The following is a 27,191-nucleotide window of genomic DNA, read 5'->3' as shown; positions in this document are numbered from 1 at the left end:
CGCTGCATCACAACCCGCAGTTAAACAGGATCCCCGGGGCAGCGGAGTGTGAGAAACCCCGGGCTGTGTTACGGTGTCCGCATGATGTAATGAGGCCCTCTCCTCCAGTAAGTTAAAAAACCTGAGGGCCTAACCCGAGAAAAGGTGAAATTGCCTTGAAACCTCCAGCCACCCCCCACCTCCAGCCCAATGCGCCGCGCCAATTGCACGATTATCTTCCCGCAGCGGTGACAGGGCTCAGGGTCAGGCAGGGTAAAAGGGGAGAGCCAGGAGGGGGAGACTCCGGGCTGGCGCTCTGCCTTCCAGGTGGGCCCCAGGAGCAGGTGTGGCTGCAAGGCGCGAGGAGGGGGGCGACCTCCACGCAGGGGAGGGAGCTAAAGGGGACCTGGGGTGGGGTGCGCGCAGGGAACGCCGCGGGGGCGGCTGGGGTGGGGGCCGGTTGCCCTGCCCGGGGCCCCGCGTGAGAGGGGGCACAGCCCCTCCCCTTGGGGGGGAGGCTGCCGGGCTGGGGGTCGGGGGCGGAGAGGGAGGTGGGTCCCGGGCCGGCGCGGGGGCGGGCGGCTCCACGGCTCCCCGCCCCCGGCCCGCCCCTCCGCGGCGCCATTTTGCAGGCGGCTGTCGCGGGGACCGGAGGCGGAGGCGGCGGCGGCTGGCACTGCGGCGCCGAGGCGCGGCGGCAGGACGCGAGACCAGCGAGCTGCAGCCAGGTGAGAGTCGGGCCGCCGCGCCCCCTGCCCGGCCCGCGAGCCGCACCTGCCGGGCCGGGCCGCGAGGTGCCCGCCGCACCCACGAGGCCGGCCTGGCACGGCCCCCGCGCGCTGTCACCGGCCCGCGGCGCGGCCTGCGCCCCCCAAGCTCCGGCCGGTTCCCCGGGTCCCCGCACCCGCGGGCCAGGGTGGCCGCTGGGCCCGTGGATGCCCCGCAAGCCCCCAGCCTCCACCGCCCCACCGGGCCCGGTCTGGCCCCTGGGCGCTCACCCTGGCCGCCCCGGGAGACGCAGCGTGCTCGGGCCCTCAGGCCGCGCCGCGGGGAGGCAAGTGGGTCCCCCCGGGACCGGGCTGGCCGGCCGCCGATGCCTCCTCCCGGGCCCTCGGCCCACGCGTCCTGGGGTCGCTCTCTCCTCGTCCCTCCCCGGGAGGTGCGCGCGGGCATCCCCGCGCCCCCCGGAATTCAGGGCCATCAAGAGGGCGGCGGGGGGGTGGTTTGCCTTGTACATTTTTTGCTTTCTTCTCTCCTACAAAGGCTGCGCCAAGTAATTTTAGAAGCTGCTGCTCCGACCCCAGGGCCTTTCTCTCAGGCCTGTTCCCCCGGGGGTCGCGAATTCCCGTTGTTGCTACCTTGCTGGAAGGAGAAATTGACGTTCTTGAGTGTAATTACTTTAAGGGCTCAGAATTTTCTCCTTCCTTTGACTCTGGATGTACCCTTGAGTGGGTAGCTGACAGGAACTCGGCCTACAGTCTGGGGGTTTTAAGCATGACTGATGAGAAATTCTTGATTGTCAGGGCAAAGGGTAAATGAGGGCAACTGCAGGTGGAAGAAAGTCACCCATAAGGGATTTCTAGGTCTGGGGTGTCAGCCGCGGCTGTTACTTTTATTCCTGCAATGCTGGAAGATGGGAGGGGGAAGATGCTGCCCCTGCTGACGTTTGGGTGTGCTGAGGAGACCGGTGATGTGCGAGGACGTGGGACCGGGAGTCCCGAGGCAGTCTGGTTTGAGCTGTCATTAATTAGCCATGTGACTTCTCGCGGCCAGTTTTCTTCCTCTCTAAAGCCAGAGACCAGAATCAGGGGTAGCTGAAGCTTTTTTTATTTTTATGTTTTTGCATTTGAATGCTGTTGGGCTGGGGCCTCACTGTTTCCAGTTGTGTACACCTGCCTTTTTAGCTTAGCACATGACTTTTCCCTGAATAGCTCCAGAGGTGTTGGAATCGGGTGAGATTTATAAAGGGTCTTTCTGCTCAGACATTCTGAATTCTGTCCTGGGTTATGGTTGGCTGTCTCAGGATCACTTGTGAACCGGTCACTCATGGTCTCTTTTCCCTTACCAGAATTTAATAGCTTTTGGGCACCAGCCTCTTAAATGGCTGGCAGTGGGTATGCAGTGGAAGGCCTCCTAGCACACCTGGTAGTTGAAAGGAGGTGAGCAGGTGTGTCTAGCCCAGCTACCTGTTTCACCTGACAGCCTGAGCGTGAGCTCTCTGCTTTCTAGACCATTTCCTTTGTCAAAATGGCGACCGGCTTCTTTCTTTGAATTCCAGGGCATTTCTCTTGGGTTTTTTGGGGGGGGGCTCTGAGTGGGGAATGATTTTTTTTTTTTTTTTTTTAAAGGAAAGGTATTTAAGGAACTTTCCATATTGATGTCCCCCTCCCCTCATTCACATGGTTGCATGGCAGTTGTATTTTCTGACTGGCAAAAGTTAATTAAGCTGAGTTTTAATGTTTCTTAGGATGTTTCAAAAATGCTTTTGAAAGTACTGTTGTAGAATATTGGAGAGGGTTTTGCTAGGTTTCATGCCAGCCACACTGCCTGTCGCATTTGTGCAGCAAAGCCTAGAGGTCTTAGTCCTGCAGGAGTTAGATCTCACAGGAGCAAGCTCACATAGCCTTCCATTAGTCCATCTGCTAATTTGGTGTCAGGTGCTGTTGAACAAATAATTGTGGAATCACACTCCGTCTTCCGCCCTCAAGAAGGCCAAGGTCTGGGGTATTAGAAATCCTGAGTTGGCTATTGCCTTCCTTTGCAGTGTCTCTAAAGACAAACCTGGGATCCTCTTGGGGACTCCTTTCTGGCACCACTGGTATCTTGAGGAATTTTCCCATTTTGCTTAAGGGGAACTAAAAGTCAGCATCATAATTTGCAATTACATAGTGCTTTGTACTTGTAAATGAAAGCTTTTTAAAAACTTATTTTTATTTAATCCTCTTAGGCTTTTTTTTTAATTTAAACATTTTACAGTCCTTCCCTGACCTGTTTCCGGGCCTTGCCTATAAAACTCCCAACACACTAGTCTGTTCCCAATGCCAGATAACCTCATTAACTCATTTCTTACTCCCTGCTGTTCTTCCAGTTATTCTCTCCTCAGAGGGCTGCCGGTCTGGGCTTTTATTCTTTTGCTGGAGAACATTCCTGCTCCAGGTTATGCTGTGGCTGTACATTATTGACTTAGGATTTAAAGGCGCTCTGTGTGTGCTTTATGGAACTATCTTCCTTTTCTCCCCAGCTTTACTTTTTCTAGCCTGTTATTTTGTCACAGGTTCTATATTGACAAATCATGGAGGTTTGCTTGCAGCTTCTACTTTTCACAGGATTTGACATATTTAGTACATATTTATTTATTTAAAAAAAAGGATTTTATTTATTTATTTATTTGACAGATCACAAGTAGGCAGAGAGGCAGGCAGAGAGAGAGGAGGAAGCAGGCTCCCCGCTGAGCAGAGAGCCTGATGCGGGACTCGATCCCAGGACCCGATCTCAGGACCCTGAGATCATGACCTGAGCCGAAGGCAGAGGCTTTAACTCACTGAGCCACCCAGGCACCTCTGTTTAGTACATTTATTGAGAACCTGCTGTGAGCCCGGCAGTATTTTTGGTGCTCTGGTTGCTGCACGGAGCTTCTCTGCCCTCATGGAGCTCACACTCTTGGTAAGGTGGCAGACAGAGATTTCATGCCCTGAAGAAGAATCTGGCAGGATTGAGGGTACTAAGTGTTGACATTGAAGCTGAAATTTTAGGAAGGTTAGACAGGAAAGCCCTGAGTCACCTCTGAGTGAAGATGTGAAGGAAGTGAGTCATGTGGATATCTGAGGGCGGAACATTCCCAGTTGAGGAAGCAACAGGTGCAAAGGCCCTGAGGCAGAAGGAGAGCATTTGGTTTTGCGGTCAAAGAGACAGTGGGAATTGAAACATGTAAGGCCATGTGACAGTAAGGCTTATGGGTTTTACTTTGATGGGAATGGGAGCTGATGGAAGGTTTTGAGTAGAGGGGACAGGGACTGACCTAGGTTTTAGCAGGGATTTGCTGGTTATTACTGTTTGAGAATCAACTAGAAGCAGGGAGGGTGGGACAGCACTATGTCTTCCTGGGTGAGGGCTGAGGGTGGTGGTCAGACCAGCGTGATGGGAGGGGATTCTGAGGTGGGGCTGAGGAGATGCTGATGGGCCAGATATGTGAGGGGAGGGTAGCGGTATACCAAAGAGAGTTGAGGGCAGTGTCCAAGTGTCTGGCCTGTGCACTTAGAACGAAAGGAACCCAAAATGTCCAAGGTAACAGAGGGCATGGTGACCAACCTGACAAGCCCGAATGCAGTCAGAAAGGGAGGAAATGGGTGTTTTAGGGGAGCTCCTCCTTCACGGAAATGTAAATCTTTTGGGGCACTTCTGTTGTCCGTAGTCTTAATTCTCTCCTTTGACCTCGGCAAGTCCCTGACCTCAGGTGTAGGTGGCTTCTAAGGCCCTCTGAAGATGTACTCTATGAAGGAGAGTTCCATCTACTCTCTATTCAATAGCACTTTCTTGCGCCCCTTCAGTGGGGTTGCATGTTATGCAGGCCTAGAATCCAAGATAGCACAAAAAGCAAAGAGCTGGATTCATCAGAAATGACCTTTGAAAATTCCTATTTCCCAGGAAGTGTGGCAGGCATGAGCTGCACATACAGTTTGTACCGAGACATCTGAGTCTGTGAATGTGACGAACACAGGTGAGAATTTCACAGAAGATCATATTTGGGACTTGGTCCAGTGTCCTCACTGCCGGCCACTGCTCAAAAGCTTTAGGTCGCAGCCCCAGACCCTTCTGCTGGCCATCGTTTGACTGCAGTTCTTACTCACCATATCTCTGCAGCCTCAGTGAGGGGGTCCCAGTTGCCTTGGGCTGTTGCTCACCTGGCCGCCCCAGACCATGGCTTTCTCTGGTCACCGGTCAGGAAAGCCTTCGTCCGCAGTTCTTTCCATAGGTTCTGCCCTTGGGTCTGTCGCACTGGGGTGCCTCTGAAGCCCGCTGGAGGCTCACCCATCCCAGCAGCCACCTCCCTCTCAGTTCACTCTGAACATGAGTCTTACAGTGCTGAATCCCCCCATCTTCTAAGATGAATGTGAGTACGATTTAACAAAGAGCACTTCTTGTCCGGGAGCCTTTCCAGGCAATAGAAGGGACCCGAGAAAGACTGGGCAGGGAGCCCCCAGGAGCTTGGGCCCGTGCAGATGGGCTCAGTGCTAAGCACTGGACATCAGTATGGTTAGGCAACTGGCAGGTAGAGGCGTCCTGGGCTGCATTTTATTGATGAAGAAATTGGAGTTTGGTTAACTTACCTGAGTTAACTCCTCCTGGGTCTTGATTTCTCCGCTTCAGCTCCAGTAGTCCAGGGATAGAATGCTCATCCCAGGTTTTGTCTGAAGCTCTGGGTTTGTAAGTCCCTGTTGGCTTAGAAGAGGGTAGAGAAGCTAGAGTTGGGTGCCAGGTGCTCTGCCAGCACCTCCTGTGATCACGAATGTCCTTTGATGGCCATTACTCTGGTTCCCACTTCACAGCTGAGGAGGCTGAGGTCGGGAACATTCTTGCTTTGTACCCTCATCTTTCTCTTACTGGCCTGTTTTTCATTCCCAGCTATGGTGTTCCTCTGTGTACTCCTGCTTGGTCCTTGGCTCCTCCTTTTTTTTTTTTTTTTTTAAGTAATGTCTACACCCAGCACCCAACATGGGGCTTGAACCCACAACCCCGAGATGAAGAGTTAGTTGTACACTTCACTGACTAAGCCAGCCAGGCGCCCTGGGTCCTTTGTTCCTTCTGTTAGTTCTCCCTGGCATCTCCTGTAGGAGTCTTCCGCAACCCCTACCCCAATCTCCGCATACAGTCCTTTCTTTTACTTGGTCTCCCTTCAAGGTGGCATCCCTTTCCCACCAGCTTCATTTAATTAAACTTGCATTAGCATTTTCGTTCTGGGCCATCCCTTTTTAGGAGGCCGTGGTGTTACGACTCTAGGGATGGTCTTCTCCACCCTTCTTCTGGTGGAGAGTCCTGCTGGAAATGCTGTTCTTCACATATTACCACTGTAGTTGGGATTTCAGCCTCAAATTGGTTTGGCTCTCTTGTCCCCTCCGCAGTGCTGGCTGAAATCCTTTGCTGTCTCCAAAGGCAAATCCCCTGGCTTGGGGGGTGCAGTCTCTTCCTTGTCTGACGTGGTAGAACTCAAACTGGAGAGTTTCTCCTTCAGAAGGTCTGGGGTGGGGCCCAATAATTTGCATTTCGGATGCTGCCAATGAGAGAGTTCTTGGCACCTGTTCTGGTAAATCGAGTTTTACTGAGGCACAGCCGTGTGCATTCAGGACACCATATGACCTGCAGGCCTAAAATATTTGTTCTCTGGCCCTTTATACAAAGAGTTTGATTACCTCTGCTTCACAGTGGTATGGATGACCTCAGTGCTGAACACTTTCTGTTGAATTCATATTTTATCATCGAGAACTCTATATTAAAGAGACTGATTCACGAATTATTCCTCAGAAGTATGATATGGGGAATATATGCATATTTTGAAGTGTTAGGGAGTATAACAAGCATGGCACTTTTAAGTCTTCTGTTTTATCTAAAAATAATGTGAGTTTTTTATTCTATTCCAGAAACATCAGTGCTTGGTTTAATATGAAACATTTTTCCTCCTTAATCTTTGAGTAAAGTTGATGCTACTGGATATGTTATTTTAATCCTACTTTCACTCTGTTTGAGAAATAAGCCATTAAGATTTGCATTTTTTTGTCATAAGTTGCAAATATTTGTCTATGCTTTTAATTCAGATCTGTCACTTTTTCTTTCTCATCCTCTCTGTACCCTAAGAATTTATTAATATTTTTTATATGTTTTTACGTTCTTTTTAAAAAATATTTGGCTGTTATTTAATACTTGGAGTGTGGCGTGGAGTATGGATTTTTTTTCCTGTACATTTTTTCCAGCACAATTTATTTGTTAATTCATCCTTGTCTTATTAAATTAAAATGACACCTTAATCATATGTTGAATCCTTAGATCTGTTGTGGGAATTGCTGTTTTATTCCATTTATCTGTCTGTTCCTTTGCCATGACCTTGCTATTTTCATCATTATAATCACTCTATAGTAGGCTTTACTCTCTGGTAGTGCCTATGCTCTGTTTTTGTTGTTGTTTTATCCCGTATTTTTCAGTTTAGGGTTTCAAAATAACTTATTGGGAAATCTAATTAAATGTATATAAATTTGGGGAGACTTGTCATCTTTATAATATTGAATTATTCTGTGAATATGAATCTTTGGGTTTATGCAATCTTTTATAGCTTTTGTTTTTTCCCTAATGTCTGCAGATTACTTGTTTCTTGCTCTTTATTTAAAAATATTTATTTAGAATGAGGTTATTTCCCCTTGCCCCTCCCTTCTTCCCAGTGGTAAAGAGCAAGAATAGAGAAAGAAACTGATTACATTCTATGTATCTTCCAACCAAGCACCTGTATTACTCAGGGTGGTTATGTTAGCCAAAATCGGTGTCCTAACAAAATAAAAAGTTACTCCCTCGCCCCAAACATTTACTTATTTGAGAGAACACACAAGGTGGAGGGGGAGAGGGAGAGAGAATCTCAAGCATACTCCCCGCTGAGCAGGGAACCCTGTGTGGGGCTTGATCACAGGGCCCCAAGATCATGACCTGAGCAGAAGTCAGATGCTTAACCCACTAAGCCATGCAGGAGCCCCCATTTGTGGTCTTTTTCTTATACATTTCTTTTTTTCTTTCTTCTTTTTTTCTTTTTTTAAAGTAGGCTCTGCGTCCAGTGCAAGGCTTGGACTGGTTACCCCAAGATCAAGAGTTGCATGCTCTCCTGAGCCACTCATATGCCTCATACATTTCTTTTTCTTAATAAATTATAGAGTATTTATAGAACAGGTTTTAATGTGTCAGTCCTTTTAGTTTTTACTGGGATGCATTATTGTATATAATCTTCAATGATATTAAAGAAGTGTCCTCTTCTCAAGGTCTTTTTCACTAAATTGCAGTATTCTATGTACATAATGTTTTTGAATGAACAAAGTTTGTCACCTTGACATTGACCCTGTAGTTTTCTGTACCACAAAAATCCTTGGTAGAGTCTGACCCTGTTATTGTGGTAATTCTCCACAAAGAAGTTCAGTTTCCCTGCTGATTTGAGGATGACCTCAAATTTTTTGCCAGGAGGAATTATAGGAGTTCTATCTTATCTTCAGGTTCATCCCAAGGGCTTCTATTTTCTGACCATGCTGTCGTATTGTGCAGCTGCTGGCGTCTTTTGTGTCCAGGTTTCTGACCCACAGTCTTTGAAAATGTGCTCTTCCTCAGAGAAGGTTTTGTGGCTTCTTGTTTCCCTTCCTTTCTCTTTCATCCCTGTGAAGATGAACTGAATACTCTAGCAATCTCCATTTGCCTCCTCTGTTGAAGTTCTGCTTTTTGCACCTGCTTCCTGACCCCCAGTGTGAGTTCAGGCCCTGCCCTGTCCTGCAGCCTGTGGGTCCCTCCCCACACCCCATTTCAAGTGATGGGTTTGTGCCCTCACCTCCTGTGGGATCTGCTATGGGCTCCCCCACGGGGTGGGGTGCCCAGATGCTGCTCTGCACCCCCTCAGAAGCCCTGGTGGAGGTAGATGGGGCAGGGAATCTTTTATTCCTTGGGCAGTAAAGGCAGACGGGGTCCAGCTCACTTTTCCTAGCCTTTAGTTCAGTGCCTGGGGCAGTGCTCCAGAGTGGCTTCAAATTTTTTTCTCCCAATTTCTGTTTTCAACTCTTAACATCTCATACTTTCTTTTCTTTTCTTTTTTTTTTTTGGAATAGGTGACAGGTGTCAGTCAACTCCTAAAATACATTTTCCAGACTTTGTTTTGACTGACTCCCTTTCATTGATAAGTATATACACATCAAGTGTGCCCGTGCACATCTCAAGCAAGTTTCACAGAAACCATACCTAACTTTGTGTACTGTGGGTTCTGAAATCTTATACTCCTGTTTGATGAAAAAATCAGTTGTGATGCCCTGAACTGAGATTGAGATCTGGCCGTGAAATCCATACATGACTCCGCCTGTGAGTTGGAAAGGTTATCTATCCATACTGTCCTCTGGTCAAGGAACTGCATGGGCTTCAGAAGGAACAATGGGGAAGGAGCTCGACACAGAATAACCTGCAAAAAAAAGAAAAGTTTCATTGAGTTGTTATTCCATAAACCCCACCTTTTTATTTTTATTTATTTATTTTAACCCCACCTTTTAAATTTTTTTAAAATTTTTAAAAAAGATTTTATTTATCTATTTGACACAGAGAGAAATCACAAGTAGGCAGAGAGGCAGGCAGAGAGAGAGGGGAAGCAGGCTCCCCACTAAGCAGAGAGCCTGATGTGTAGGGCTTGATCCCAGGACCCCCCCCCCCCCCGAGATCATGACCTAAACCAAAGGCAGAGGCCCAACCTGCTGAGCCACCTGGGTGCCCCTGAGCCCCACCTTTTTAAAGGGTGTGCTTCAGTTGTTTTAGTATGTTCACAGAGTTGTGGCCCCCACCACTATCTCCTCTCCAGACCATTTTTGTGAGCCCAGACAGAAAACCCTGTACCTATCAGTGGTCGGTCCCCAGCCTTCCCTCCCCTCAGCCAGCCTCTGGCAACCATGCACCTGCACTGTTTCTGTGGATTTGCTTTATGTAGATCTTTCCTGTAAGTGGAATCCTACCATATGTGCTCTTTTGTAATGGGCTTTTAGCCTGTTTTCATAATTTATCCACATGGTGGCAGGTGTCAGTGCTGCATTATTAGTCAGTCGATGGCCATTTGGGTGTTTCTCCATGGTGGCTTCTATGAGTTCTGCTTCCCTGCATGTTCCTGTGCACCGGTTAGGGTGAGCATGTTTCCCTTCTTTTAGATAAATATCAAAGTGTGGGATTACTGGGTTATATGATAATTCTATGTTTAACACTTTTGGGAACTGCCAGACTTTTCCAGAGTAGGTGGGTCGGCAAGATGACAGTTGTTCTCCTCCTCATCCTCAATGACCCTTGTTAGTGCCTGTTTGGTTGTAGCCATTCCCGTGGGTATGAAGTGTTATCTCACTGTTGATTTCATTTGCATTTCCTTAATGACTAAAGAGGGGGAGAGCATCTTTTCATGTGCTTATTGGCCATTTATATAATGTCTCTGGAGAAATGTCTTTTCAGATCCTTTTTAACTGGGTCATGTCTTTTTATTGTTAATGTTTTATGTACTAGTTTCTTATCTATAAAAAGTTTATAGACTTTCCCCATTTTATGGGTTACCTTTCACTTTCTGATGTCCTTCTCAAACAAAAGTTGTTTTGTTTTAATTTTGATTTAGTTTATGTTAAATAAATTTTAAATTAAATTTTTAAAAAAGGTTTTTGTTTTAATTTTGATTTATTTTAGAAAGAGAGTGCAAGTGGGGTGAGGGGCCGAGGGAGAGAGTAAGAATCTCAAGTGGCCTCCCTGCTGAGTTTGGAGCCTGACATGGGGCTCAGATCTCACAACGCTGAGAGCATGACCTGAGCCAAAATCAAGAGCTGGGTGCTTAGTCAGCCAAGCCACCAGGCACCCAAAACATAAGTTTTTAATTCTGGGGAAGTCTCATTTACCTATTTTGTTGTTGTTGTGCTTTTGATGTCCTATCTAACGAATCATTGCCTCACCCAAAGTCGCCAAGATTTCCTGTACGTTGCCCCTATTTTTTTTTAAGAGTTTAGAAAATATATATGTAGTTTTAAGTAGTCTACCTGACTTGGGGCTCAAACTCATGAATGCTCCTCCAAATGCTCCTCCAACCAATCCATCCACAGTGAGTTTTGTGATTTTTTTTTTTCTTAAGGGTTTTATAGTTTTATCTTTTAGATTTAGGTCTTTGATTGGTTTTGAGTTAATTTTTGTATATGGTATGAGGTAGGGGTCCAGCTTCATTCCTTTATGTGTGATTTCCGGTTCTCTCGGCACCGTTTGTTGAAGACTGTTCTTTCCTCATTGAATTGTCCTGGCACCCTTGTTGTAAATCACCTGATCATAAATGTTACAGTTTACTTCTGGATTCTCTCTTCTGTCCCATAGATCTATTTGTCCATCCTTATACCAGGGTGTCATAATTACTGTAGATTTGTACTAAGTTTTGAAATTGGAAAACATGAGTCCTCCAGTTTTGTTCTTTCTCAAGATTGTTTTGTCTATTCTGGGTCCTTTGCATTTTTATTTGAATTTTAGGATCATTTTGTCGATTTTTGCCCGAAAGGCAGATGGGATTTCTGATAGTGATTGCATTGAATCTGTAGATCAGTCTCAATAGTATTGCCAAGAACTACATATTTTTAACTGAAAAATTTCATGAGATATTATCTATTTGCACTAGGAGCAATGCATTTTATGTTCTAGCTTATTCTAGCCCATTCCATTCGTTTTTTTTTTTTTAAGTTAAAATAATTGCTGGCCCCAGCTCCCTGAATTGATTCCTCTATTCATGTTCATGGGTTGTTAATTTATTGTTTGTAAAACATGTCTTGGGTCAGTGGTCCTCAACCTTGACAACAAATTGGAATCATCTGGAGAACTAAGAAACGACAGCTGCCTGGTCTCATCTGTGAAGCTAAGGTACACTTGATCAGGAGTATAGCCTAACTGTTGGGGTTAAGAAAAAAAAAATTCCCAGGTGATTTCAGCGTGCAGCCAGGGTTGGGAACTTTTGCTCTAAGTGAAGTCAAGTGCAGCTATTTGCCCCTTTGAGAGCCTCTGCCTAGTTGACTGAATGTACTGTGGGATGAATTGTGCGTAATGTGTGTTTTTTTTAAAGAATTTATTTATTTATTTGACAGAGAGAGTAGGCAGAGAGAGCGAGAGGAGGAAGCAGGCTCCCTGCTGAGCAGAGAGCCCGATGCGGGACTCGATCCCAGGACTCTGTTATCATGACCTGAGCCGAAGGCGGTGGCTTAACCCACTGAGCCACCCAGGCGTCCCAGAATTGTGCGTAATGTTAGCTGCAGAGCTTCATGCTAGAGAGGTCCATGTGCTTTTTCTTCATTTAACCTGAGCACTGACATTGTTTTTCCAAGAGATAAAAGGCTTTAACTTTCTCCTGGGTGTGTGTAGTTTCAGTGGTCTGTAGAGAGGGCAAGGATAGAGCAGTCCCTGGGGAGTGTCCTTTCTCAGGAATTTTTGTGTCTTTTGCTTTTCTGTGATAGGAAATGGACTGATTTGAGAAGAATATGCAGGAAATGCATGACTCTTTTAGGGATTGTTGTATAAAGAATCCTGAAACTATTGGTTAGTTATTATTGAAGTATATGAGGCTATTGGTCAGAACTGATCAGAATTACTGGAAAAATAGCTGAAAGTGAGTCCTGTCTCAGAATATTAAGGAATATTAACACACAATATTGACACACAAAATAGCTTGTTTTACTCAATGAATATTTCTTTTTCCAATTTACTTGAAAGTAAAATTTTTTGTTTGTGCACCTGTACATATGCACATGTGTATATTCTTATTTTGAAATAGAGATACAGGGGCTTTTTAAACAATTTTAAAAAAAATTTAGCAATGTACCTTAGGCATATGACTAAATCATTAAATAGCCCTTTAAAACATGGCTTTTAACAGCTCATTTGTGCTGAATGCATCATGTTTTATTTGACAAATCCTTCTATTGTTGGGCATTTAGCTTATGAGCCGTTTTGTGCTGCGGTGAACACAACACAATAGTGAACAGCCTTGTATGGAAATCTGGGTGCATTTTTCAGATTATTTCTTTAGGCTGCTTTTTTGGAAAGGACATCATTTGCATTTTTAAGGCTTTGCTACGCAACATATATACAGGATACTTACTGTATCCAGGTTAACATACTGGGAATCATGGTTATGGTTAAGCTTTCCTCCCTCCTCCCTTTTTTAAAAACCAGTTTGGGCAAAGAATAGAATCATATTTATTTTAATTTTCTTTGACAACTAGTGGGTTTGAACACTTTTGAGTTTTGGGGGCCGTTTATATTTTGTTTGGCTTATTTATTTCTTTTACCAATTTTTCCAGCTTTGTGTTCCATCTTTTTCCTGGTAATTTATAGCAGTTCTTTTTACAGCCAGGATATTAGCATTTTAGTAAATGTTACAAATATGTTTCCCAGTTTGTCTTGTTATTTTATGATGTATCCAGGAAGTGTTTTTTTTTTTTTAACGGTTTTATTTATTTATTTGACAGAGATCTCAAGTAAGCAGAGAGAGAGAGAGAGAGAGAGGAGGAAGCAGCCTCCCCAGCAAGCAGAGAGAGCCCGATTCGGGGCTTGATCCCAGGACCCTGGGATCATGACCCAAGCGAAAGGCAAAGGCTTTAACCCACTGAGCCACCCAGGCGCCCTCCAGGAAGTTTTATTTATAGATCATTTTTAGGGCTTTAGCTTTTTTTTTTAAAAAAAAAAAGTCATTTTTCAGACTCTAAGGTTTCAAACAAAGCATTTTTCTTAAAAATGAATAAAAATCTGTCAGAATGTGATTTTGCTTAAAAGGTTTTTTAGATTTCAAATCTGCTTGTCTTTCAAAGTATGATGGGAATAATCAGCTGAATTTTAAAAAGTTAGATATGAACTTGAAGATTTTTCACCATCCTGGTCCCAATAATTAGGAACTTTAAGTGGGAGCACCCGGAAGTTGGGTGCTGTTATTCTGAAGAACCAGAAAGGGGGGCTAGAGGTCATCAATAAGCTTTCCACTCCACTTTTAAATTTCGACAGTTCTGGTGTTTCGTACTTTTCTGTTTGGGCATGTATGGTGTCTCTTTGGGGTTGATGGAGTTCTTGAGCTTTCATTCCTTGTTTTTGTGCCGGTACTATTAAAAAATGGAGACTTTTGCATCATACTTAAATAATAGCCTCTAGTAACTCTTTCTAATTATATCCTTTAGGCTTTTTCCAAAATATGGACTTGCTGTGTATTCCAGGTCTCTGGAAACGCTTGTCCTAACTAGTTTTTAGTCTTTGTTAGTCTTGTTAACTCCTGAGGTTGTGGGCAGGTTTTTAACAACACGTGTAGCACAGGACTCAGAGAAGGTGCTCCGGGCTCTCTCTGCCTATCCACACTATTCTGTTTCCCTCTCCACAGTTCCTAGTGGGAAATGAGACCGGGTTTGGTATCTATTCTCTTGCTGCTTCTGGCTGGGTGTGAGACCCTGCTTTCCCTCTGTGCCCCTCCCTTCCTTGGCTGGTGAGTCTGTGGGTTTTCTAATCGATCCTTTGTGTTCATTCTGAGGATACTGAGGTACATCTGGGGAGAAGTGGCCTGTCTGAGACCTCCGCATGACCATCTCCAGGTCTTTCCTGGTTCTGAGTTCAAAATTCTGACCCTGAGTCACTTCATTCTGATGACAGGGATTATCTAATTGTGATCATTCTTAGACACTGGAGAAGTTTTCAGGAGTTCTGGGGCTAGCAGGTCCCTGGGGGGATCTTGTCATCCCTCTTCACACACACTCCTGATTCTACTCCAGAATTATTCCTGTCTTCCATAGTAATGAGGCCGTGGAAATGGGTACAGGAGGGGGGAGCAATAGCAGGGGAGCCCCCTTGAGCTGTCAAGTCTGGGTGGGTCAAGGAGCAAGCACCCCACACCAGCAGGCAGAGAATGGGGCTGTTCAGAGAGAAATTGGGGCATTAGAGGTTAAAGACACGTCCAGTCTGATGGGAAGCTTTTGGGGTTAGCTTTTCAGCTTAGTTGAACTTAGCTGTACTAGTTCACGTGCTAAGGCACAGTTTGTTAAGGAAAAATGGAACGGTTTGTGTTAGCTGAGCTTGACTTATTACCACTGATAATTGTCATTGGGCTGTTTTTTTTAATTCGGTCATTTTGCCAGGAGTATAAATCAGACATTACTCCTTAGATCTTTGGGTAATTAAGGAAGATTGGCAATCCTCCATTTTTCTTGAATTAAGTCATTATTATCCTATTTGTAATATGGGATTAAATGTGTTAAGCAAAGGAAAGGCATTTTTAATTTTTTTGAAAGACAGTTGCAACTTAAGCATGTGGGCAAAATTATTTTTATTGGCTTATTTTGCATGTATATTTATGAGTTTTAAGCTTTTTTTTCTAATCACAAATATAATACATGTTCATTAATAATGTAAAACAGACAAGCATAAAGAAATAGGACCCCACATACAATCTGACACTCAGGAAGGATCACTGTTAATATTTAGGTAAAGTATCTAGACTGCCTGTTTACCAAACAAACATAGTTTTTATATAAAAATGGGGAGGGTATTCTGCCTCTTCCCTCCCTCCCCCCACTTAGTAACAGAGCGGGACTGTTTTCCTGAATGGCTTTTGAAGTGTTTTATTGTAAAGCATTTTATTGTCATAATTTAGTTAGCCAGCCCTTAAATATTGAATATCAACTTATTCTATAACTAAAGTAAATAAAAATATACTCATCTAGTTATATTCCTAGAGCTATGATTTTATTGGATATGCATTTTTATTTTTTTAAAGAATTGATTTATTTGAGAGAATGGGGGAGGAGGGATGGGTGGGCTCACACCAGCAGGGGGAGGGGCAGAGGGAAAGGGAGAGAATCTCAAGCAGACTCCCTGCTGAGTGGCGACGTGACACTGGTCTCCATCCAGGGACCCTGAGATCGCGACTGAAGCGGAAAGAGCTGGCTGCTTGACCAGCTAAGCTATCCAGGTGCTCCTGGATATGCATTTTTAAAGGGATGGATGTTAAACATTTAAAAGTTATTTTGACCAAAAACATCTAGATGAAAATGAAGGTGAATATTGCTCTCATCTTGGAGTGAGGAGGGGCTTCCTAAGTACAAAAGTATTAGAAGCAATTGAAAAAGATGTGAGATTGGACTTAAGGGAGGTGAAAAAGCTGTTCTTTATTTCAAGTGATATAAACAGAAAGGAAAAAGCAGTCTTTGACTTTTTCTGGGGGAAAATGTTTGCAACATGACAAACAGTTAATGTCCATAATTTGTAAGGAGCTCTGACCAGGGAATAAGAAAAAAGTCAAACCTACTGAAAAAAATGGACAAAAGGCACTTTAACAGTTCATAAGAGAACTATAGACGCATGGATCAAAGAAATCAAGATTGAAACCAGATGTCATTATTCTCATGTCAAATATGCAAAAGTTAAAAAAAAAATCCAGGACTGGCAAGTGAATTTAACATACAGTTTTCTTCTCTTGTGCTTTCTTTGTTAGCTTGTCAGTTTTCCCAGAAGGAATTGGGAAGGTTTCCAATTTCCTATTTCCTTACCAGGAGGTTAGGATGTAACTGACCTATAAATTTGTCTTAAGCCTGGCATCTTTTTTTGGGGCACAATTCTTTGTTTTTGTAGTTTTCTCTATTTGTGTACTGTTACTTGTTCAGGATTTTAAAAAATTGTTTTAAAAAAGTTGCCCATTTTGCCTAAATTTTGGGGTACATACATGTGCTTCTTTTAAGTCAGTTACAAAATACAAACTCAATGTAAGAGCATGAAGAGTAAGTAGTACATAATATCTTGTGTTTTGCCCTCGTTTTCAGAAGATAGCCTTTGTCCTGTTCAGCAAGTATTTTAAGTTTCATGGGAGAGGTTTGGTATTTGTTTTTTGATTTAGGAGTAGGTATTTTGTCCGCCTTTTTGGCATCTATGGAATTGACAAAATGATTTGGTTGCTCAGTTTCTGGTCTGAGAATGGTACTGGCCCCAGGGCTATGTCCTTCTTGCTTCTGAAGTATTAACATCCTTTTTTAAGGAAATGGTAAAATATAAAGATAACAGTTCTATATATATGTCTGTTACTCACCGCCCCCCCCCAATTTTGTGTGGTTTTTTTTTCTCTGTGAAATCAAAACCTTGAAACTGTATCACTTAGTACCTTTGCATATCCCAATTAAGAAACTAGAGAAGAGTTGTAAATATTTTTGTGTGCGTTCAGAGTGGCCTTTATAGGGGGAAAGTCAGGAGGAACGTTATTGAGCTGCAAGTGATGTTTCCTCTCAACTACTCACAGGGGCCTTGGCTTTGATCTCAGCCTTGTAACCCTGTGTGCAAAGGGCAGGTCTTCACATTTCCAGAGTGTGGTGGCATACAAAGGGGAAGGGTGCTGGCTGGTGCTGGGACAGAAGTTCAAGGATGCACACTGATAACTCAGTCTTGCTTTTGTTGAGTGGCTCCTCCTGCTTAATTTTTCTCTCAAAAATACACTTGTATTTTTCCAGTGTTAGAACTTCTGACCCGATTTCTGTGTTTTGGTGTCTGATAGTCTAGTGGAATAGAAAGCCAGTCCTTCCAAATCCTGGTTTTACTAATCAGCTTAAAAAAATACTTTCCAAAAACAAATCTTCATGGGGTCATAGTACTTGCCCTTGTCCTTTGACAATTTTTCTCTGATTTGTAACTAAAGTGACGTTTTGGTAATTTGCAGCTTTGCCCTCATGGAAGCTTTTTTTCTTAATTAATATTTTTTAGCCCTTTAAAGAATTTATGAAAGAAGCATATACACATGTTGGAAAATAATTCTAACTTGTCAGAATTGGATAAAGCAAATTGTAAAAGTCACATGAGCCTCTTTTACCTCCCTGCACTTCCTGGCAGTTTGCTCTTTATCCTTCCCAGCCCTTTCTTATGTCCACAAATATGTTCTGTAAAATTATACTTTTAATAAAAATGGGATTATACTACACATACTGTGCAACTTGCATTTCTCAAAGGACAACGTACATAATTTCAGTTGAACTGAAAATAAGCGATTCTTCTAAAGCGTTTCTTTAGTTACTTTTTTCCCTGGTATTTCCATTATTCCTCTTCTTGACATAATCTTCACTGATGGATGTTGCCTTGGTGCTTTTCTTCTGAATCTTTGCATTTTTAATAAACATAACTTAGAATGGATTTATGGTTATGCAGATTTTATTTTTGGAAATAAATTACCTTTCTCTTCTGCCCTGAATGTAGCGTTTTAGCAAGAGAAAAACAGTTTCTCCATTCATATGCTCATTATTTCAAACTGAGTAGTCATTTTTGTCCCCAAACAGCAAAAGACCAATGTTTAGTTTCTGAAATTAAAAAAAAAATAGGATCCCTGGAGGCTTCCTGAAGGCTGGACTGATACAAGTGTGATGGCATGTGTATGCTTATTTGCCTCAAGGCCATCAGTGATTGTGGTGCTAACTCACTCCTGAACAAACAGTAGAAAAAGTTGCAGCATTTAAAAAAAAAAGTTTGCAGTGGAACTTTTTTTTTGGGGGGGGGTGTAAAGATTTTATTTATTTGACACAGAGAGATCACAAGCAGGCAGAGAGGTAGACAGAGAGAGAGGGGGAAGCAGGCTCCCTGCTGAGCAGAGAGCCCGATGTGGGGCTCTTTCCCAGGACCCCAAGATCATGACCTGAGCCAAAGACAGAACGTCAACCCACTGAACAACCCAGGCGCCCCTGGAACTGATTTCTAACAGGAAACTTGGTATCTGGCTAAACTCACCTGTGTTTTTCTTTACAGTGGTGGGCCAGACTCCTGACTGGTGTTCCAGAGACAGCTGCCCCAGGTCAGGCTCTGGGTTCGTTTTTATTGTGAAACATATGCACAGGTATAAGGGTATGACATCTGTGTACCTATTGATAATCCAGCTTAATAAATAGAGTACGAGCCAGCTTTTTTTTCTAGAAGCACCCTCACAATACATTTGTAAGAGGCTTTAAAAGAAGGTGATTTTTAAGTAATCACATCTTCTCTCCGTTTCACCAGAAACAGCACTGGTGGGGTGTTGTGGTGCTGGCATTGAACACAATGTAGAGTCATAAAGCCCAATCGTCATAGGCGTGATGGTCCCTGACCCCAATTTTGTCACATAGGAGCTCCAGGACCTTGACCAGACTTCGCCCCTCTTGGTTTTCTTACTTGTAAAGTGTGGACCCAGTCATTTCCGAGGGCCGTTGCGAAAATAAAGTGCACAGGTATGATATTTAACCTGAAAAATAAAAGTTATTTTATGGGTTTATTAACCGAGATTTGCAACTTTGGACATAAAAGCTATGGCCAACAAACAAAGGAGAAAAAGGTTACTTTATGGAGAATGAGGAAGTCAGAAATCCTTGGAAGAAAAGTAGGAGTTCAGGGTGATGTGAGGGTTTGTTTTTGGCTGAGTTGCAGGAGTGGTTAATTTCTTAGATGAGATACTATGTACATTTTCCCCTCTTGGGGCCTGTTATTGATGATTCTTTCCTCTTGAGATTCTTCTGTTAGGGTTGTAATTTACAATTCTTTTTATAGTTGGCATTCAGTGATACCGGCTCCCCCTTCTAACTTCCTGACTCTATTTTAGTGAAGTTTCCCTTTATAAATTTTCGTATTTCCCCCTTTTGATTGAGATTTTTCTCCAAAAGCATTACTGATCAGTAGTCAGAGTCTTATAATTTAGTGGCTTTTGTCTCTCAGTGCTAGGATGGACCTTTCCTGTGTGTCATGTCCCACACTGGGAGAAAATTCTACAGATTGAAAACCTACTGAGGTCACTTTTGAGTAACGAGGGGTGCAGGGAGAACTCTCAGGCATCTCCCATTTCTAGTGCATAGTTATCCAGATTGTAAGCGTTGGAGATTTTCTCTTTATTGGGTATGTTAATTTAAAAAAAAAAGATTTTATTTATTTATTTGACAGAGAGAAAGAGGAGCGCAAGTGAGGGAAACAGCAGGCAGAGGGAGAGGGAGAAGCAGGCTCATGGCCCAGCAGGGAGCCCAACGCAGGGCTCTATTCCGGGACTCTGGGATCATGAACTGAGCCAGAGGCAGACACTTAACCGACTCAGCCACCCTTGTGCCCATGGGTATGTCATTTTTATAAAAGTTTGACAGGCAACAAGTACAGAATCAAAAGTAACATGACAGTTCCAAATTCTGTGATGGCTCCTTTTTCTTTCTTTCTTTTTTTTTTAAAGATTTTATTTATTTATTTGACAGAGAGAGATCACAAGTAGGCAGAGAGGCAGGCAGAGAGAGAGAGAGAGGAGGAAGCAGGCTTCCCGCTGAGCAGAGAGCCCGATGCCGGACTCGATCCCAGGACCCTGAGATCATGACCTGAGCCAAAGGCAGAGGCTTTAACCCACTGAGCCACCCAGGCGCCTCCCCCCTCCTTTTTTTTTTTAAGATTTTATTTATTTGACAGAGATCACAAGTAGACAGAGAGGCAGGCAGAGAGAGGGAGAGGATGGAAGCAGGCTCCCGAGCAGAGAGCCCAACTCAGGACCTGATCCCAGGACCCTGGAATCATGACCCAAGCCAAAGGCAGAGGCTTAACCCACTGAGCCACCCAGGCACCCTTGTGTGATGGTTCTAAACCAGAATCCTAGATCTGAAAGTAGCCATCTAGGGGCACGTGGGGGGCTCAGTTGGTGGAGCGTTCAACCCTTGATCTCTGGGTTGTGAGTTTGAGCCCCTTGCTGGATGTGGAGATTACTCAAATAAAATCTTTGAAAGGAGCCAACTAAAAATATTCATTGGCACTGATTACAATTTAGGGGAGAAAATTCCCTCTATAGGAAGCAAACCCAGAGTTCATTATGCCTACTAGAAGTCACCCCTTTGAGCCTGTCATGAAAACAGAATAATGAATATGACAGGAGCATTTTTAAGAATGAACTGAGTTCATTTGGGAAGGTGCAGTGCAGGTATAAATATGAAGCAATAGCTGGTGGGCTTTTTGCGAAACAGCAAAACTCTGCAGACACTTTAAAACAGTATTGTTATCTTGAAAGAACTGTTCTAACCAAATGTAATAATACAGTAAAGTTGATAATTCAGAAGCCAACAAGAGTTTTGGATTAGAATCTAGACTCTGTTAATAGTCCAGATGAAAAAGAGACTTTGTGAATCCTGAACCTTCTAACAGGCCAGGGCTGGACATCTTGGGGGAAGCAGTCTCATCCAGATGCGTCTGCTTCAAGTCCAGGAAATCATTACTTTCAGGTCAGCAGGCAGTGTGGAAGTCCAGTCAGGGTTTGCTGACTTTCGACAGGTTGTGCGGATGCAGCACGTCTGTTCCCTGGGGTTGGCAGCACGTGGGTGGGTTAGCAGCACCTAGGAGGGGCCTTTCCAGGGAGGCTGAAGAGAGTCTTTCTGGAGGTCTTTTACTGTAGATGAAATTTCCAGGTGCAAGGTGTGATTCTCAAGTTTTCATCTCCAGAGTGTGTGGTGAAAACACGTCTCTACTAGCGCCTGGTTATTTTCAACAGGAGCTGCGAGGCTTTTACACAGTTCAAGTGTATCTCTATCAACCATGGGTCAAAGGCGGCGGGGACGGAGTGTATCGGTCGTTCTCTGGTTATTTCAGAGGGTCAAAGTCTGAAGGGCTGGGTCTGAGTTAGCAAGGACCAATGTCAGTGCTTTAGGCCCAGATAAGAGGGGAGGTCTCTGCCGATTTTGCCCGTTGAATCTTAATAGTGCCCTTAGCACATTGGACCAATCTGAGGGCAGAAGTGTCGTAAAACTGGCTGAGCGGCGCAGATTTGCTGAAGCACCTGCCTGCTAAAATAGGTTCCTCCATCACTCTGAAGTTAAAGAGGAGTTCTCTGCATGAGGATGATTTTTTTTTCTAACAGAATTTTAGCTACAGAAACAGTAGTGGCCTCGGGTGCGAGAGACAGCAGTGGTCCAGGGAGAAAACATAAGAACCATGACTAAAACATATTTAAATTCGTGAGATGAGGGGGTAGCTCTATGAAATCCATTTGCCAAACCTTGAATGGCCCCTTTGGTAATTTCAAATGAGCGGTGTGAGTGAATTTTTTGCATTATGTTTTGGACACATGGGGCAGGTGAGGTAGGCACTTTCTGTGGCTTTATTTATATCTCCCCACTGTATTGGTTCATGAATTGGGCCAGATTATTTGGTCCAAACCACAGTTTGTTTATTTTTTTATCAAAGCAACAATGATTAGATTCCCAGTATTGTTTTTCCTATTCTGGGGGCCAGTTGTCAGGTGTCTCTGGTCAGTTTTTCAAAAGCCTCATTTGGGAGAACATCTCATTGGACTGTGAAGGAGGTTTGGCTCTTGATTTCTTTGAGAGCAGTGTTGTGGTGGCATGTTTTGGTGGCAGTATCGTGGGGTGGTTTCCTTCGGCCTCCAAAGAGTTGAATCTGGAATGCCCAGGAAATTCAGTAAAAGAGCAGCTGGCAAAAGTAGGGCATTTAATGAATTTTAACCCTAGGAGCCATTTTTAATCTTATCCTCCTTGGACATAAGGGTACCACATTGTTGGTGTAACATTCCAGAGTGCTGAGCTACCTGAAGGCAGACCAGCTGTGGGTATAAATGTTTGTGGTTTGATCTATGGCCAAGGTACAAGCTTGCCTGAGAGCGTGAAACTCAGCCTGTGGGGCTCAAGTAGCTAAAGGTAGAAGTGCTGCCTCGGTCCCTTCCAGAGGGGCCACACTAGCATTCCCAGCATGGTACTTGTCATTCTCATCCTCTAAACCAGCACCATTGGTAAAACACGAAAAATACGCCTTGGTTAGAGGAGTTTGCTAGGAATTGTCACAGGAAGTCCAGAGGTGATCTGTCGGTCTCAGGCAGTTGTGAAGGGGTCTCCTCCGTGAAGGAGGAGAGGAGAATCGCAGGCTTAATTATGGTTATGGCAGTGAGAAGGAGTTCCGTGACGAGCAGGTAGCAGGGGGATCTCCTAGGAGGTGAGGCGGCTGACTGAGGTGCTGAGTGTGGTGAGGTTTTAGGGGGGCTTCTGCAGGCAGCACAAGCTTGGTTAGAGGGAGTCCTGAGACTCTTTCTTCACGGGCCTGAACCAGAAGGGCAGTGACAGGAATGGCTCTGAGGTGGGGGCTGAAGGGACATCCCTGGGCACAGGTTCCGGTGTTTGGCTCTCCTATCCTGTGGGTTAGTGATGGTCCCCCATATTTTTGGGTAAGTACTCCAGGCATTTTCTTTCTTCTCACACACAATGAGGAAAGGGGAAGTTGATCATTAGGATGTCGAGGGCAGGAGGCTTTATTAGGCTTTTCTTTAAAGTCTCCAAAGCTAGGTCTTCTCGATCTTTCTGAATGACAGGGTCAGGTTTGTCATTTTTCAAGTAAAGCATACAATGGTTGAGCTGTAAGAGAGAAGTTTGGAATCTCAGTTTTGACAGTAGACAGCCAGCCCCAAAATACTTTGTAATTGGCACTTAGTTTAGGTTTTGGGAAGTTCAGGGTGCTGTGAAACCAACCTGAGTCTAAATGTAGTCCTTGTTCTGAGATCAGGTGCCCTAAGATGAACCTGAGTTTGTGCAAGCTGCAATTTGTCTTTGAAGACTTTATGTCCTTTTGTTTTGTTTTGTTTTGTTTTGTTTTAAAGGATTTTATTAATTTATTTGACAGAGAAAGACATCGAGAGAGGGAACACAGCAGGGAGAGTGGGAGAGGGAGAGGGAGAAGCAGGCTGCTCGCCAAACAGGGAGCCTGCTGCGGGGCTCAATCCCAGGACCCCGGGTTCCTGACTGGAGCCGAAGGCAGATGCTTAACCGAATGAGCCACCCAGGTGCCCCAATTTTATGTCCTTTTGAGGCCAAAAGTTTTTAACAGATGAATGCTGTCTCCTGTGAAGATGTTTAAGAAAAGGAGCAGAAAAGCAGAACATAAATACATATTGTAACCAATAGAGCCCGCAGGAAACTTTATATCCTAAGGTTTATAAGGAGCATTACTGTTCAGGTTTATTACTGTTCTTCCCAGGTGAAAGCAAGAAGATACTGTCCTTATGAACCGGAATACTAAAAGTGCACTATATAGAACAATTACAGGGAAGGAGGATTTGCTTTTAGTGGGAAAGGACATCAGTGTGTGGGGGTTGAGAACAACAGGGCACCCAGGGATAATGTTATTTATTGCTCTGAGGTCCTGGACTAGCCTCCATCCTGGCCAGGGGTCTTCTCACAGGTAAAGTAGGGGCTCCCAGGGCCTAGTACAGGGGATGATAAGGCCCTGAGTCTGTGGTCTCCTACTCCGGGCTTGATGCCTTAAAGGGCTTCTTTATTTATAGGGCATTTGTTCTGGGGAGAGGTGGCGAGGGATCTGTTTGAATCTTGGTGGGAGGCATGCTGTGAATCCTGCCAGTATCAGTTGAGGAATCTGCCCATAAAGAGGGTGGGCGCCTGGGTGGCTCAGTGGGTTGAGCCGCTGCCTTCGGCTCGGGTCGTGATCTCGGGGTCCTGGGATCGAGTCCCGCATCGGGCTCTCTGCTCGGTGGGGGGCCTGCTTCCCTTCCTCTCTGTCTGCCTGCTTCTCTGCCTGCTTGTGATCTCTGTCTGTCGAATAAATAAATAAAACCTTAAAAAAAAAAAAAAAAGAGGGTGGCAGCTGACCCGATGGGGACAAATGGGCCGTGTCCCCAGACTCCCCTATAGTGCCATCAGAGATGGAGCAAACAGAAGAGGCTGAAGGCTCATTTAATCCACCTGGTTGGCAATTTTGATTCTAAACTTATTTCCTTCTTTCGGGAGAAATTCTGGCATAATACTTTCCTAAGAAATCTTGTCCCATGAATGAATGGGATGGAGAAACTAAGGAGAAAAGGGTGGGAATCTCCAAGGGTCTAACCGAAAAGGAATAGGTGCAGAGACAGGAACCTTGAAGGTTTATGAGGGAAGCCCCCTTCTCCCCCCCAATTATTTGGGCTGTTTTCATGCTCTGTTGCCTGCAGGACCTGCTTTCGAGGAGTGGCATAGTGCACAGAGAATGTAGCTGTGGGGTTAGTAAGACAAAGAGATTTCATTCTTAGTCTGGAGAGTGGTTTCTTCAGGCCAATTAAGAGTGGGGACTGGGAAGAGCCCCTGTAGGTCCTTGGAGCCCCATTGCTGGGAATTAGGAGGACGTTGGAAAGGCTGGCAAGAGGGCTGAAGGCTTCTGGAATGTTTAGGTTTGTAACAGACTTTTTTCCCATTGCCCTGGCCCTTTGCACCTAGAGCAGAAACCAAGGGGTTATGGTCTGTTTAGGGGTTGTCATTGGGCAGAGTTGAAAATTGAGAGTTTAGTGGTCTTTCTTTTAGGTGGCCCTTGAGGGTGTGAGTGAGCTGGTTTGCCAAGCTAGCTAAATGTGGAGTAGACACAGTTTCCCATTCCATGCTGCTCCTTCAACTAAAAAATCCTGGTTCAACCTGTTAGTAAATGAGAGCCAAATGCTACCCAGGTGTATTCTCTAAAGGAAGACTAGAATCTTCCCCAGAGATACTTTGGAGTTGGTTATAGTAGTTACGATGAGGTCATCAGGCTGTTGTGTGCAAATTTGAATTCTGTTCCAGTCAACAGGCTTAGGAAAAGCTACTGTAATTGCCTGATGGAGATTTCCGGTGAGTGTTCTAGGATCTTACCAAAGTTAGGGGTTTGTTTCTCTAAATGTTTTAGGATGTTCTCATGGGGCTAATTTCATCCAGCGTTTGGCGTGGTCCTCTCTGAGCGCATGGCCTGGCTGATACAAATCTTAGAAACCGGGGTGGTAAGTTGGAATAAGTGTGTTAAATTCTTTAGCAAATGTGAATTCTGAGTCACTTTACGAAATTCTTCAACTCTGGTGCGCAGTCTGGCCTTGGTCCAGGGAACACAAGAGATTTGGGTTTTCAGATCCTCAGAAGACTTAACTTTAAAGGGGCAGTTTTTATTATGTTCAGGAAAGGAGGGAGTGGGGAGAGTTTCAGAGGAAAAGGGAAGTTCAGGAGTGAACACAAGACAGCTGCTGCACATCCTGAGACATAGGAGACAGGAAGGAAAAAGGCCTCAGAAGCCCTCTTCTCTCTGTTTGCCTCCGTTATTCTAGAAATTGTATTTTGGAGACAAGCAATTTTAGATTCCTGATAATATTCCCTGTTCCCAAGAAGTTGGGTAAAAGGCTAGCACAGTTTCAGTCAGAGTAGCCTGGTTCATAACATGAGCTGGACCGAAGGCCAAATGAGCATTCTTATAAAGAACAAAGCCTTAAAACAGATGCCAAATAATTCTTAGAGAGCTTAAAACACAGAATGGAGCTCAAAATCCAGGAGAAAAATTAAGTTCAAGTTCTAGGGTTGGCGAGAAAGCAGTGAGCTCAAGTAGCTCTGTGGATATGGGTACCTTTTTGTTCATCAGCCTTGGAGTTGTTGGCGGTCTTCTGGATCCCACTTCTAATCACCAAATAATGTTAGCCTTCAAAATAAGTTTTTTTGCCAGCAAAAATGAGTTATTTGGGACATTAAACCATGGACAAACCATAGGCAGGTACAGCAGAGAGGAGGATTGTTTTATGGAGAAGAAAGAAATCGGGAGTTTGTAGCAGAGCCTGTTGGAGGAAGACACTAGTTCAGGGTGATGGTGGCTTGTCATGGGCTGAGTTGGCCAGGGTTGCAGATTTCTTGTAGGGGCTGCAGTGCACTGTCTTGCTGTTTTGAGCCCTATCATTGATAATTCTTTCCTGTTGAGATTCTTCTGTTGGGGTCTGTGATTGACAGTTCTTCCTGTGCTTAACTGAGTTTTACTGGCTCCCCCTTATAGTGTCAGAAGATGCTCCTTAAGAATGAATGTGTCATAGAACAGGTTCTAGGATTGGCCACAATGAGTGAGAAGTAGACTCCATTCATGTGGAGTGCCTCCTGGTAGGTTCATTATTGCTCTGTTTTTATTTACCATCTGTTTTTCTCTAGCTAGGTCTTGACTCTGCTAACCGGGATCCCCCTGTGGTTTCGAGCTTGGACCTCAGCAGCACGAGGAAATGTAGCTCAGCGGCTTGTAACGGAAAGCATATGGACAGGTCCGCGGCGCGGCATTTAGGTGCGTCTGAAACCCAGTCTTTCTCGTTCTGCATTTCACAATGCGGTTGTGCTAACAGCCCTTTGGTGTTAGAATTCATCTGTGCTTGACCTTGTCTTTGCACATGTCCCCAATAGTCTAAATGCAATCGAGGGAATAATTAATAGTTCTATTAATGCTAATGATAAGGTAATAGACTGCTTTAGGCCAAATTCCTTGTAAGCAGATTAAAGTAGAAAACAGGCAAAGTCTTGCTACTAATGGGTAGTGATAAGGTAGGAAGTAAATATTTTCATTTTCCTTTATATGCTTTTGACTTTTTTTATCATTAAAATTTGAGTACTTATCACCAGTTGAGGCTCCTTGTCTTGGTCCCAGGTCTGAACCCTGGAGGTAGACTGAAGCTCTCTTCTTTTTCTAGCATTCCACAATTTAAG

The 27,191-nt window shown here is 44.3% G+C and overlaps 1 protein-coding gene across 4 annotated transcripts in view; it reads left to right on the top strand.

The window, feature by feature from the left end:
* The first annotated feature begins 285 nt into the window (after positions 1-285).
* The window catches only part of SLC23A2 (solute carrier family 23 member 2), a 130,385-nt gene continuing 103,479 nt past the window's right edge, over positions 286-27,191 (top strand). Inside the window, exons 1-2 of one of the 4 annotated variants that reach the window (XM_044263405.1) lie at positions 633-707; positions 26,653-26,775. The gene's annotated coding sequence lies outside the window, so the exon portion shown is untranslated. Of the gene's footprint in view, positions 307-632; positions 708-26,648; positions 26,776-27,191 lie in introns of those variants that run through there. The other 3 variants (XM_044263404.1, XM_044263410.1, XM_044263408.1) reach the window with 3 other exon arrangements.

This window comes from Neovison vison, chromosome 8, assembly GCF_020171115.1.
Source record: "Neovison vison isolate M4711 chromosome 8, ASM_NN_V1, whole genome shotgun sequence".
In the NCBI taxonomy this organism is placed as follows: Eukaryota; Metazoa; Chordata; class Mammalia; order Carnivora; family Mustelidae; genus Neogale; species Neogale vison.
The sequence above is the reverse complement of the archived record's forward strand: the minus strand, read 5'-3'. Positions and strand labels throughout refer to the sequence as shown.